This window comes from Miniopterus schreibersii (genome assembly GCF_964146895.1).
Source record: "Miniopterus schreibersii genome assembly, chromosome: 1".
Classification (NCBI taxonomy): domain Eukaryota; kingdom Metazoa; phylum Chordata; class Mammalia; order Chiroptera; family Miniopteridae; genus Miniopterus; species Miniopterus schreibersii.
This window is the reverse complement of record NC_138101.1, coordinates 47,657,723-47,673,066: the sequence shown is the minus strand read 5'-3', so window position 1 is coordinate 47,673,066 and position 15,344 is coordinate 47,657,723.

The following is a 15,344-nucleotide window of genomic DNA, read 5'->3' as shown; positions in this document are numbered from 1 at the left end:
ATAGCCTAGATGTTTTACGTGGCTTCTGCAATCCCATATCAAGGCTTTTCTTCCCAATAGAATTTAAATAATATGAACAAATAAAAGGGGTTGGCAGAATGAAAATGTGCAGAGTAAAGTCCTTACAGGGAAGTCAGTTTTGAGTAATGATCCAAGGGTTATGCTTGTGATGTTATTGAGGATTATTTCGCATTGTATTGTTCTCTGAGGCTGTAAGTGTAAAATGATCTTTAAGCTTGTCATTCAACTTGTCACAGTGGAATCTCTTCCTCTAGTGGAAAAAGTTCTAACCAGAGCCTCCAGAACAAATGTGTTGGGAACACTTAAAAACATACAAGAAAAAAATCCCTTAAATTTACACTGAAGTGTGTGCACCCTTCTTTGAGAGTACCAGAATCCTTTCCCAGGAAACTCCAGATTTTTCTAGTGCCTCATGCTGTGTCCACTTACAGAAAGGGACAATCATTCCAAAAGTTAATCTGGAAGGCATCTTGCAATAAAAAATCTGCATGACTGTGTCATTTCTTTACATATGAGAATCGGGAGTTCTGCTCTAATTTGAGGACTTAGCAATGTCTGGTACATTGTAGGGGTTCTGGAAGTGTTTGTTTAAAGACTATATAGACATTTCAGTGAAAGAATGTGTTTGCTAATATGATCAAAAACTTTGATGTCAGAACTACCTTTGTTCCATAACTATAGATACACTCCAGTTCCTGGTTTATAGATTTTTACTATCGGAGGAACATTGACTCTACATTGATAGAGGAATATGAGGAGAATGACAAGAAGGTTTGATGCGCAGGTTTAATCTTATGAGGAAGTCAGCATAGGTCAGTGGTTCTCAAAATGTGGCCTGTGCTCTGTGGACCAGTAGCATCAGCATTACTTGAAAACTAGAAATGCAAATTCTCAGGCCCCACCTTAGACCCATTCAATCATCAACTCTGGAAGTGGGGCCCAATCATTGGAGTTTTAACCATACCTCTAGGTAAGAGATGCATGGTAAGGCTTGAGGGCACTGATCAAAGACAGACTCATCTGAAGAGCTTCTAAAATATACTGAAGGCTGGGCCCTATCCTAGATCAATTAAATCAGAATTTCGGAAAGTTGGGGCCTGGGCATTAATATCTGTTAATTATTCCCCAAGTGAGTTTAATAGTCAATTGGTGATATGAACAACTAACATAGGGTACTGATTTTATTTTATTGTTTGGTTTTGGCATTAGTTTTTGACTTTTAATTTTTTATTGAAGAAAAACTTACATACAGAAAAATACATAAACCATAAGTATGCATCTTGATAAATTATTACAGGGTAAACATACCATGTCACCAGTACCTGGGCCAAGGCATGGGCCGTTACTTGCACCTCTGCAGTCCCCTCAGCCCCTCCCAATCACTGCCCTTTCCCACACCCGCTCCTGTAACCACTATTCCAACTTCTTACACTATTGATTAGTTTTGTAGGATATTATTTTTTAAGAAGTGTGGTCTGTGTCACTGACAGCAGAATCATCTGATACTATTATTAAAATACAGATTTCTGCCTCCCCTTCCGGAAGTTTCTAGTTAAAATCTTTAAGGATGGGGAGTGTGAATTTTTAACAAATTCCACATTTGTTCTTTGCACTGAAATTGAGAACTGTTAAAACAATCATTGCTACCAGTTGTTGAGACTCTTCTATGTGACAGTATCATTCTAGGTGTTCTTCATATATTTACCTGATTTAATCTTTATGTCAACATTCTTAGGTAGATCTTAATATCATTCTCATTTTTCAGATAATTAAACTGAGGCTCACTGAGGTTAAATGACTTGCCCAAGGTTATACAGCTGGTGAGAACTAGACTTCGTCTCTAAAGTCTGTAAGCACCATCACTTCTTATTCTGTTTCTAGGGAAACTGTCCCATCTCTAATTGTTGTTTTTTTAAATTGATCTGGAATTAGGAAACATTCCAAATTTCTTTGAGGACCACCCTTGTTTACTTTCACATCTTTTGGTGTTCTTTTATTTTTCATACCTTGTTCAAGATTCCCACATGTAGAAAAAGTTCATTTGAGAAAATAATTTATTGTTCAAGTTTTAGTGACTTAATGTACTGCCCCTCAAAGTGTGTTCATTAAAAAAATGAATCTATTGAGTGCAAAAAATGAAGTTTGAATGGAGAAATTTCAGGCAATAGTAGATGGGTGATTTCAGGTGGAAATAGGTGAGTTTTGGGCTTGGGGAGACATTAGGATTCACAGACTATTTCGTGTAGGTGAGTGAGCATACAGTACACCTCCAGAGAACGTCTATTGGGTGGGAACTGCATTCTTACTTGTATTGAAATTTATAAAACAATGTAACAGTTGCAACTCTTAGTTTCATCATTTCAGAACAGAGGTTGGCAAATTATAGACCCCAGGGCCACATCCAGTCCTTAGGCTTTGAATGGTTTTTACATTTTTAAATGCAAAATTGAAAAAGACTGTTAGCCTTTCTACTAGGGCAATTGCCTAAGAATTGAGGATACTGCTTCTTGGCTCGTAAAGCCTAAGATATTTACCATCTCGGCTTTTGAAGAGTTTACTCACCCCTTTGGAAGATAACTGACATTGCAATTTACACTAAAGAAAAGAAATAATAATATGTCATATTATTATAATATGCAAACCCTCTTGAATGGAGATGTGCTTGTTGGATGGGTGTCATTGCGTTTGTGGTGTGTGTGTGTGTTTGTGTATGTCTGTGTAAGACAAAGGTCTGGGATCCTGTGCTTAGTTGTGTTTGCCTGTAGCCCGGTAGGGCAGCCCCCAGGCTGTGATGATGTCCTGCTTATTGATCGGCCACTTGTAGACTTGAGCATAGATAGCTGCCCTTGGGTGGCGAGGCAGTTAGGTTAGCCTCTTCCCATGCATATCTGTATTTTCAAGGGTCTACTTGTTTCCTTCCTAAGAAGTCAGTAAGCATTTGATAACTATTTGTATAAAGCACAGCCTAAGATTTGATTGTAATCTCTTAAAGTTGGAGTTTGTTGGGAGCAATGACCTCTCGAAACCTGCTTTCCTAAACTTCCCACAGTACTGATAGTCTCCGCAGTACTGGTCTCTAAGTGCTTTACATTATTTTATTTAATTCCCCCAACTTCTCTGTGAGGTATTATTAGCTTCCTTCTACAGATGAAGGAATGCGAGACACACAGACTTTTCTTTGGGCTCTGAGATGCAGGGATGAGGGACCCAAACAGGTGTAGCCAGAAACACAGAGGAAATTTCCATACTAAATAGCGAGCCAAGAGAGCATTATTATCCAAATGTCAAATTCATCTATAAATAGGAAATCTCTATTTTTTTCTAGAATGTGCAAGCAAATTAAAAAACATCCTTTATGCACAGCAAGACTTCAGAACAGACCTACACATTGCCACTTGCTGCTCAGTTTTCAGTTTGTTCTGCAGGCTGTGGGGACAGGCCAGCTCTATACACGCAGGTGGGAGAGGAAGCTACCCCATACCTGGCAGGACGAAATGAGTGACCTGCTTAAAGCTGACCAGAAGTGTTGGACTGGAAATGCCCAGGAATTCATCCCTCTGGGGAGCAATCCTCAACCTATGGCTGAAGGGTTTAGGGGAAAATACTCCACCCCCTTGCCTCTGGAGTGGGATGTCCTGGGCATGTGTGTTTATACTGTTTCCCAGCTTCCCCATGGGGTTAAGCTCCAGTTACCCTCAGTGGCAGTTACTTTGCCATCACAACTTCATTGGCTTCCTTCTCTTGCCTTTCACTTGCCACTCACCCACTGGAGCTATCCTTCCCAAGCCTCCCGAAGAAACTCCTTGTGCCTGAATGGTTGCCACAGGGTCTGCTTCTGGGGAACCCAAGCAAAGACAATGGGCTTTGCTTATTCCAAAGTACACATTAGTATCTTGTGCTAATCACTTAAAAACTACTGGGCCCTGGAAAGGTTGCCGGTTTGATTCAGGATCAGGGCACATGCTTAGGTTTTGGGCTTGATCCTCAGCAGGGGGTGTGCAGGAGGCAGCCAATTGATGTTTCCCTCTCACATCGATGTTTCTCTCTCCCTCCCCCCCCTTCCTTCCTTTCTTTCTCTCTAAAAATAAATAAAAAATTATTTAAAACAAAACAAAAAACGGCTGGGTTTGTTTCGTTTAGTTTGCTTTTGGCAAGGGTTGGGAAGGGTGCAGAGTGGAGCCACAGGGATGGAGATGTATGGGTCTCACTGACAGCTGACTTCCCTGGCTGTGTAGACGGCTAACTCTTCAGTGCTGAGGGGGTGAGAGTCTTTGTCTACTAGTAATTGCATCATTCAGGAGAATCTCCTCTGCTTTGTGACCAGCCTACTCATCAATTTTTGCAAAGCTGACGTTGATGGCCTTGTGCAGCAGCACCTCCTCAGAAAAGCCCTGATGAGAAAAGCCATTTGGCTTCCATTTCAGTCGGGTCCCAGGCCCCTTCGCCCTCATTCTCGCGCACTTCCTTTCCTTCACCCGGGCAGTGCTGAGCACATGGCAGCACATGGTAGGGCATTCAGGCGAGATGCAGGGTGATGCCGCTGTGCTCAGCGCAGGTGTCCCTGAGCTGCACGGGCCAGGCGGCAACCCCGTGGCATGGGGTGTAATAAGACAGCAGTGTCAGGGTATTATGAACGTGTCAGGATGATGAAATTACTATAACAGTGTCACCATGGGCAGCACACGCAATGCACTTTATCTCAATCTGTCATTTTCCATGGTCATGCATTGTGTGGAATCAAGCTATTTTTTTTTCTTTTGGTTTTGAGTGATGCTTGTAATGGTAGAGCTGAGAAAGGCAGAAGTAGATAATGATTTTGGATAGCCTTGTTTGAGTTAACTATGTTGCTAGGAGACAAGGGGCGGTGGGAGGAGAGGAGAGGGAGGGGAGGAGAAAAGAGGGAGGTGTGTGGGAGTGGAAACTGAAAGGGGCAAAGGGGATGGAAGAAAACTTATTCTTAAAGCATTTAAGTTCTGGGGTAAAAGTCTTTATTTGCTCCCTTTTCAGGGTGAGCTTGTTCAAACACAGGGTAGGAAATTGGAAGTTTTTATTTGCAGGCTCTATTAGAATATCAACTTGGAAAATGATCTTCAGCATCTTATGCTTTTTTTCCGTTGCTTTCAACTCTACCACAAACCCTCACTCACCCGGTGGGCCCTGGTCGTTTCCTGGAACTGTCAGACGCATCTCACTCGTGGCAGACTGACTGCGACTTCTCTGCACAGGGACAAGCAGAGGGTTTAATATAGGCGAGGCGTCCTTCCATTTCGTGCCATGCTTTCTTATTTTCCACTGTTACCAGTAACTCACACAGGGCTGTGCAAGGGCGTTTCACATTCTTTGCTGAAAAGTTGGGGGACAACTAAAGGAAATTAAGGGGTAGGAGTTGAAAATTTAAATGTATGTGATAAATATGGTCTTTTAGAGGATCTGAGAAGAAAACAGGTAAGAAATTGAATCTGTCACAGGAGGGTGACTGTGGATGCTGGATAATGGTCCCTGGAATCTGTAAATACTACCTTAGAATGAAAACATCTTTGCAGATTAGATTAGATTAAGGGTTTGATTCGAGGAGATTATCCTGGTAGGCCTTAAATCCCGTTGCAAGTGTCCATATTAGAGAGAGGCCCAAGGATATTATACACATAGAGGAGAAGGTGATGTGAAGAGGGAGGCAGAGATTGGAGGGATGTGGCTTCAAATGAAGGAATGCCAGCAACCCCAAGAAGCTAGTAAGGACACTATGGAATCCTCTTACGAGTATACCCCATCCTCAGCACTGTTCCTATTTCATATAGTTCCTGCTTTTAACTCCCTCGGAGTATCTCCAAGAAGTGTTTGGGAAACCTCACCCCTCTCCATAGGGTTTGGTCCCACCCTGAGAACCATTCCTTTCCCTCTTTCCCCTTGGAGAGCCTTTTCTCGAGTCTGAGTGGTTGGGCCTAAAGGAATGGCAGTCCCCCCCCCCCACCCCCCCGGGCGACGCGATCGTGATCTGCACACAGCAGAACTGTCTAGATGGACATCAGGACCTTGGTACTCAAGTCTCACACCATAGTCCAGAGTGGGCAGTAGTTCTCCTTTGTGTCCTTTTTAAGATCTTATAACCAGGTTAACTTGCATCGCTTCTGTTTCTTCTCCCAAATTGCCCCCCTTCACACACACACACACACACACACACACTCATTTTATGGACAACATGGATTTCCAGAGACAGAGCAGTGTAGACCAATAAGAAGAAGGGAAAAAAATATGCCCCATAATTTGTGAGGTGCGCTGCTGTTCATTGTCAGTCCGCTACCCTGTTATGCCGGGTAGTATTGGTTTATTTTCTCCCTTCTCCCTTCCAAGTTGTGCCCGTTGGCATGTGCTGGGAACAGCAGAGGATCTGGTGCTGGACCCTTTGGCTCTTATGGCTGTCTCCTTATTTACCCAAAGATAAGTATTGAGATAATTGCCTTGATAAGGTTGAAATTAAAGTTTTGTTCTAGTTTCTTCATGGCAGAAGGGAGGTGAGGGATTTATTTGTTTTTTAGTTTACTCTGTCGACTGGATCCACTCAGTTGAGGAGTCAGAGAGGCTAGGAGAGAATTAGTCTCATTAAAGGAACAGGAAGGTCTGGTTCAATTGGAGGCTGTGTTGGCAGTTGGTGGTTGGTGAGATTTAAGGAAGGGCTAGAAGCTGTCTTGCCTGAAGACTTCTAAACCTTCTCACCAGCATACAATTGTACTGACTCCCCTTTCTCCATGACTTGAAATTCTCACCATTATCAAGAGCTGATTATACTACAAAAATGGAGGTGTTGTCTCCAGAATTCTGGTTTTCTGGAAAGCAAAATGGAGCTTTAGACGGTCTTCTAGAGCCCTCGCCCAGAACGCATCAGCTAGGAGTGAGTTTCCTTCTTTAACATTTCTGCCTGTGTTCTTTGACTTTTTAGTCTTTTGTCAGAATTTCAAATGTGAAATAGTATCTTACTCTGGTTTCAATTGGCATTTCCTTGGTTATTAATGAGGTTAGGCATCTTCTCATGTGCTTCTTAGCCGTCTGAGTTTTTTCTTCTACAAATTCCCAGCTGATGGTCTTTTTCTGTTTGTGTCATTTAGGTTTCTCAGATTAACTTATATATTCAGGATATAAATAGGCACTGAACTATCTTAGGAGTGATGCTAAGATGTAACATAGAATGTTGCCAACTTTAGCCCCTCCCCCAAGAAGACCAAAGGGCAGCCGTCCACAGACTAGACACCATTGTGAAAGCCCCAGAAGCCAGGAGGGAGGCTGAAGCACTCCCCTGGACAGGAGACACTGAGACAGGCCACATGGCAAGGGCGAGAGGAGCAGCTGCACTTTGAATCCATCACTCTCCCCCAGGCCGGCATAGTGCATCACTGACAGGGCCCCCTGGGCCTATGGTTTCTCTGGGAGGAAAAGGAGAGCTTAAGGTAGATGTGGGGTCTTACCTCGCAGGGATCACTGGGGGCCTGCAGTCCCTCCTGAACTTGGAGTCCAGCCAATGGCACCATCTAGTCCAGAAGCACAGCCTGAGGCCCCACCCAACCAGGAGGAATTTTGGAGCAAGGCCTGCAGCCCTGCCCAACTGTGGAATCCAGCCAGCGGCACCCCACTATTAGAGAACATAGCTTTCGACCCCCACCCACCCAGAGGCAATTGCAGAGTCCCGCTAGCGGCCCACCTGACACAGAACAAGGACAGCAGCCCCACCCCTCAAGGGAGCTTACCCAGCAGTCCCACATGAATGCACTTATGGAACCAAAGAAGCCCCGAATAGCCAAAGCAATTTTAAGAAAAAGAACAAATTTGGATTTCAAACTATTTTAGGAAGCTATCAAACAGTATGGTACTGGCATATCTATCAAAACAGTATGGTTTTGGCATAAAAACATACATAGACCAATGGAACAGAATCGAGAGCCCAGAAGTAAACCCACATGGTTTTGGGAAAACTGGATATCCATATGCCAAAGAATGAAGCTGGACCCCTATCTTTCATCACTCACAAAAATGAACTCAAAATGGGTTAAAGGTAAGACCTAAAATCATAAAAGTCCTAGAAGAAAACATAGGGGGTAAGCTCCTTGACCTTCACAATGACTTTGATAGGGTCATTGTTCTTGGCAATGATTTTTTTGGGGTTCTTACACCAAAAGCACAAGTAATAAAAGCAAAAATAAATGAGTGGGATGATATCAAACTAAAAAGCTTCTGCACAGCAAAATGATCAACCTAAAATTTAGAGGTAACCTATGGGACAAGAGAAAATATTTGTAAGTCATACATCTGATAAGGTGTTAATATACAAAATATATAAGGATCTTACACAACTCAATAGCAACAAAAAACAAAACAGAACAAAACCAAGACAAAGCCAAAGAATCCAGTTTAAAAAATGGTCAAAGGACCTGAAAAGATATCTAAAGAAAACATACAAATGGCCTACAGGTACATGAAAATGTGCTCATCAGGGAAATGCAAATCAGAACTACAGTGAATGAGCTCCTCACACCTGTTAGAATGGCTGTCATAAAAAAAGACAAGCCCTGGCCGAGTAGCTCAGAGCTTTGGGTTAGAGCTTTGTTCTGATTCACCAAGGTTGCAGGTTCCGTCCCAGTCAGGGCACGGGCAAGAATCAACTCAATGGCTGCGTGAACAAGTGGAACAACTAACCCATGTTTCTCTGTGTCTGTATGCTTCTCTCTCTCTAAAGTAAAAAAGTAAATTAAAAAAAAAGCGAGATAAGTGCTGATGAGGATGTAGAGAAAAGGAAACATTATGTGCTGTTGGTGAAAAACAATATGGAGGTTCCTCAAAAACTAAAAATAGAATTACCCTATGATCCAGCAACCCCCCCTTCCAGGTATTTATACAAAATATACGAAAGCACCATCTTGAAGAGTTGTTTGCACTCCCATTTTTATTGCAGCATTATTTACAATAGCTAAGACATGGAAACAACCTAAGTGTCCGTTGAAGGATGAATGAATAAAAAAATTTGAAATGCATGTAAAATGGAGTATTATTCAGCCATAAGCCTGAAGGAAATTCAACCATTTGTGACAGCATGTGTGAACCTTGAGGGCATCATGCTATACTAAGTGAAACGGGCTAGGCAGGCAAAGACAAATACTGTATGATCTTACTTATATGTGGAATCTAAAAAAACCCCAATTCATAGAAACAGAGTAGATTGGTAGTTGCCAGGGGTGGGAAAGTTTAGCTCATCCTATTTAATAATGTTGTCTCTAGCTGGCCCTGAAAAAAGAAAATTTTCTAAAGACACTGAGCAGGGAATGGGCTTGCAATAATTGTTTACTTAGGGATGGCCTTTGAAGGAGAGAGAGGAGTTTAAAAAAATTAATCCCAAAGTGGTTCTTTTGATTTGGAGTTAGGAATGAGGAGATTTCTGTTGGCTTCACTAACTGTACCCTCGTTTCTTCCTCATGTCCCCTGATCCTGTATGCAGATTGTAGAATATAGTGGCTTTTTGACAGATTATTTAAATCCCAGTGAGGTGGAACAGTATTCAGATTGTTTGTAATGACTGTCATAAGTGGCAAATTAGTTTAGCCTGTCTCAGTTTATTCTCTTTGACAGCTTCATGCTTAATTCACACCATAGAAGCTGAAAAAGAAAACACATACGAATAATTTGCTTTATTTTCATTTAATTATATAAATAATAAATACGATCAAGAATGTGTTTAGGACCCTGTCCCAGCCACAAAAGAAACTGAACTTGAAAAACCAAGCCAATCAGACCTTTTTAATAGGTTTACTTTACTGTTTTTGTTTCCTTTGTACTAGTTTCTTTTTTTATTGAATTCTGTCAAATTTACGTTTTTCAAGAAATGCAAATATAGGACATAGACAAGTCATGGTAATTTTCAACCATCCATGATTGTGAGACCTTCAGAATGTACTGTCTGGGATACCATATCTTTGAGCCATGAGTTTGAAAAATGATGTGCTTTTACCTATTACTGCAATTAAAAAAGATTAGGAATACATCAGGTGTACAGAACTCATTCATTTTGCTTAATTGAAACTCCGTGCTCTTTGACCAGCATCTCCCATTGTCCTCTTTCCCTCACCCTGGCAGCCACCGTTCTATTCTCTGCTTCTGTGATTTGACCGTTTTAGATTCCACATTTAAATGAATCGCGCAGTGTTCGTCTGCCTTGTTTTACTCAGCACAATATCTTCCAGGTTCACCCCTGTTGCTGCAAATGGCAGGCTTCCCTCTTTTTAGAGGCTGGATAATATTTCATTGTTATGTAAACCACACCCTTCACTCATTCATCCGCAGGCAGGCATTGAGGTTGTCTCCGAGTCTTGGCTACCTATGGTGAACAGTGCTGCGCTGAACATGGGTGTGCAGGCATCTCCTTACCGTACGGGTTTCCTTTCCTTCAGCTATATACCCACAAGCGGGATTGCCTATGGTAGTTGTATTTTTAGTTTTTTGAGGAGCCTCCATAATGGCTATCCCAATTTACGTTCCCAGTATCAGTGTGTAATGGTTCCCTTTCTCCACATCCTTGCAAACACCTGTTATCTTTCATTTTTTTGATAAAGTCATTCTCACAGGTGTGAGGTGCTGTGTCATTGGAACAGTATGGTGACTACAGTTAACGATAGTTTATTGTGTTCTTGAAGTTTGCTAAGAAGGTAGGTCTTAAGTAGTCTCACTGTCAAAAAAATAAAACAGAAAACGGTAACTGTGAGGCGACGGATATGTTAATTAGCTTATTGTAGTGATCACTTCACAATGTAAACAGTGTTTTGATATCAAATCATCAAGTGATACACCTTAAATATATACAATTCCAATGTGTCAATTATATCTCGATAAAGCTGAAAAAAAATTAAATTTTAAAAAGGTGAAGAATAATTTTCTTCTCTCTCTGTCTCTCTGTCTCTCTGTCTCTCTCTCTTTGTCAGGCTGCCTGGAAGCCCAGAGCCAAGTTTTTCACCTGAATATGGTGGCTCTGTCAATCATCCATTTATTTTATTAAAGACATTTATTTGAGTAGCTACTAGAGTCCAGGTACCAGAGACGCAAAGATGAGAAAGCTGCGATGCTTGCCCTCCAGGAATGCTAGTACAAGAAAGAGACCTGAGCACACACACTAATTAAAGCCAATTGTAGGAGTTCTGTTGGGCTGCAGTGGAAGGACCGACTAATCCCATGGGGGCATAGGGAAGCGATCACAGCGGGTTTGTATCTTGATGGATGGATAGGATTTCTTCAAGTAGACAGGAGGGGAAAGTATCAAAGACCAGGAGAGAATTCTTGGACTTTTAGACAGGTAAACAGCTCAGGCCTGGGGTGCTATGTGGAGAGGGACAAATCTGAATGGGGAAAGCTGGGCAACCAGATCATAAGGGCCCTATGGATTTACCAACGAGTTCAGCTGTCATACTGTGGCAATGACAAAACCTTTGAAGGGTTAAAGCATGTGAACAGTATAAGTTGCAATATTTTATACACATTTTGTATATGGATTAGAGAGGTCTAAGACCAGAGGCTTTCACTATTATTTAGGTAAGAAGTGGTGTCTGAAATAAGCGATGGTTGTGGGCTTGGAGATGAGGGTGCACTGAAGTTAAGAAACATGTGAAGCCGTAAAACTGATAGGAGGTGTGGTTAAGAGTGAAGGTCTGGAGCCAGACTGTCCGAGTTTGAATCTTGGTTCTGCTGCCCCTTAGCAGCCATGACTTTCAGTTACTACTTAAACTTGGTGTTTCAGTTTTCTCATGATCCCAGGACTTTTATTTGTTGGGAGTTTTTTGATTATTGCTTGAATTTCATTGGCTATAATTGGTCTGTTCGGATATTCTTGATTCAGCCTTGGAAGGTTGTAGGTTTCTAAGAATTTAACCTTTTTTTTTTTTTTTTAAATCCTCACCTGAGGACATGCTTAGAGAGAGAGAGGGAGAGGCTGAGAAAGAGAGAGAGATTCCATATGTGCCCCCACTGGGGATTGAACCCACAACCCTGGTATGTGCCCTGACTGGAAATTGAACTGGCAACCTTTCAGTGCACAGGACGGTGCTCAACCAACTGAGCCACTCCAGCTGGGCCTGCTGTTTCTTTTGAAAACTATGTACCTACCACTTCTAACTCTGAAATTTTCCTTCTGATCTTTTATCTACTGCATCAGTGTAATGGTTTGTCATTTTCTGGAATTTCTCTCATATAGTAGACAGAGCTCATCGTGGATTATAAGATCATTATGCATCATCATCTGTATCATATTAGTATATCATCATCACTTATTAGTTGCATTATCCTAGTTATGCATTTTACCACAACGTACCACCAAACCAATGGAAGTTGAGCTGATTTTTATTCTTTCTGTTTTGCTGAACCTAGAATATTTGGGGTTTGATTTTTTTTTTTGACTGGGGAAACGGAGTAAAATTTATGTAGAAAACATCAGTTCTCCAGAGATTTATGAGCAAGCCAGAAGTCAATTTTTTTCTCTCACATGCACAACTAGATTGACAAATGATCGGGTAAATGGCAAAGAAGTAAAATGAAATTTTCGAAGTGGACTCCAAAAGAAGAATTTAATGTCACAGCTTATCACAATGGGGATATATCAACTATAGTATTTGGACAAATATAGTTTGAAAGAAAAACAAGATGATGTCTTATTTTATGGGGCAGAAAAGGCACTTAGTTTTTTTTCTGATTTAGTAATATCTGTGGTCTCTTTTCTAGGAAGTGTTTCTGCATTTAGTAATGTGTATATGCATGCAGACTTCCACATTACTCCTGATTACTCTCATTACTTAGGGCTTTTCAAATGTGGGTTATTATCATTTCATAGTTTATGTATGCACATTATATTGAATATTTCTTTAGTGTCGGTGAGAAGATAAATCACTGGTATGAGAAAACACTGGCATTACAAGGTATTCATCTGGAATTATTCAACCTTTCACAAGCAAATGAGAAAGATTATAGGATTAGACGAAATCCTGGATTCCTTTTCCTCTCTGCCCATCTGTATTCATTATGGTTGAAAGATAGACAAATGAAACTATTGGTAGCTCGGTCTTTAAAACTTTATTACAATTTAAAAGCATTAAAAAGGAGAGAAAATGGAAAAATCTTATCAAAGGCTCGAAATGATCTTCATATTGAATAGCTGAACTTTCCAGTTTAATGACAATGAAGAATGAAGATAGGTATTGTAAAGATATGACTTCATTATTGGTATCACTCAGTATTTGCAATTTTAAAGAATTGATTATAGAGTTTTTAAAGGCCTCTGTCATAATGTAGAACTGATAATTGGGCACATCACTAGAGGAAATGAAATGGCTCAGTGGCTTCCATTCTCTGTAAATTACAGAGGGCAAACCCACAGCCTTGGCTAAAACTCACACCAGCGACCAAGATACCTCTGGTCTATTTGCTCTGGCTATTGTCATGCTTCTTGGAGTCCAGGAATGTGCATTGAGAAGATGGGAAAGGCATTTGGTATAGATAAGTCTGGAGTAGAGCTAGAGATAAGGATTTGGGCATTGTCAGCTTATAGATAAGGCTGTTGAGAGTGTATCCCAGAAAAGCATACACACTCAGGACATCGAAGGGCCAACAGCAGAGCCCCAGGGAGTGCTGTCATCCAGCAGGTGAACAAAGGACACTTGGGAAAAAGCCCTGGAAAAGTGGGACAGAATCTGAGAGCTCTTGTTTAAGATCAAGGAAAGTGGAATCCTGATGATTTATTATTTGATCAGACAACCCCAGCGAACAGTGCACCAACAGAACATGGTGCTCAGTTCGGAGCGCCAGCCTTTTGTAAGGACATTGATGAACAGAGCGTGCTGGGAGGACGGTGAGGCCTCCGGAAGCCGTGCCAACGCGGAGTGCTTAATCATGTAGAGAAGATGTTTAGGGTGAGCCTGTTTTCCATGGGGAAGAATTTTAGCTTTGTTTTTGTGTTCCAGAAGGAATAATGAGGCAGTACAAAGGAACACACTTCAGTCAATATAAAGAAAAATTTTATAAGCGGTTAAAAAATGGAATAGATTGACTTGTTTGGAGTGAGAATCCCTTTGAGCAAGAGCAAGATTCCTGTCCTAAGAGTCACTTATTGATGTAGCTTCTAACTCGAGAAGCCAGTGATTCTGTGAAATTGTTGTTTGTCTCTCTCTGTATACATATTTAATGCGTATATTTCAGGTCACTACACATGTAGAGCCAGTGTGTCATTCCGTAAGCTCAGGGTGACTACCGGGAATGGCATTTTATTCTTTGGTGGCTGTAAGTGAAAGTGACATGAACCCCCACCTCATTCATATCTGCGCTCATGAAATTTTGTTGAGAATTCCCGAGAGGGAACGTCTCAGCGTTGAGCCAGTTTTGTGGCCTTGAGCTGAGACAGTTGACGAGACGTCTTTTGAGAAGAAGAGGGCAAGATGCCCTAAGGGCTTCACATTTATATCAAAATTCTGTGAAGGAAAATCAATGTTTTGCTTCTGGCAATGAAAATCCAAACCTCACCAAATTACTAGGGATGAACACTTTATTTTCAAACTCCAGAGAGGGAGAAAAAAGAACCCATCAAGCTGAACAAATGCTTCACGATGTCCCTGGATGTAACATGGCGTGATGGGCTTGGCAGTGACCCTGTTTGGGATCTACAATAACCTCCTTCCTTTCAAGTCTTTTTTAAAAATTGCCTCAGCGACGCCTTTTCTGATCACTCAATCTAAAATTTCACCCCACCCACTGCTTCATTTCCTCATTTTCTGCACCATGTTCCCCTCAACACTTGTCCTGCCCTGAAGCAGGGTCTTAGACAAAGACTTGAGTGGTTTATATGGGAGATGATCCCAGGTAGGCCAGTGGGACACGGGGGAGTGAGGCTGGAAGGGAAGAAAGCTAATGCAGCGTGTGGCCATCAGCAGGTTACTGCTGGCAAATGGGACTGAGTCCTCAGGGAGACTGCACGGACATGCCTTGGAGACGCCTTGGATTTTGTCTGAAGCGTCAGGAAGTTGGGGTGTTCATACACCACTTCTCATTAGTCCGTGGTTGAGAGCTGCTGTGAGGGGCTGGGACTTGAACTTCCTGGCATTTCCAGTCTCTGTGCTTGGGCAAGTGTCCTCCAGCTGCCAGAGAAAGCCCCCTGCTTTTCAGGAGCTCACAACTGGAGGCCTGGGGCCAGGTGCCTGGGAACTGAGAGACCCAGGGAATCTGCCAAGGACACTGATAGCATCTGCTAGAGAACTTGTTCACTCTCTACTGGACTGTATATTCTACTTATCTTTATTGTTTGTTTCCTGCTA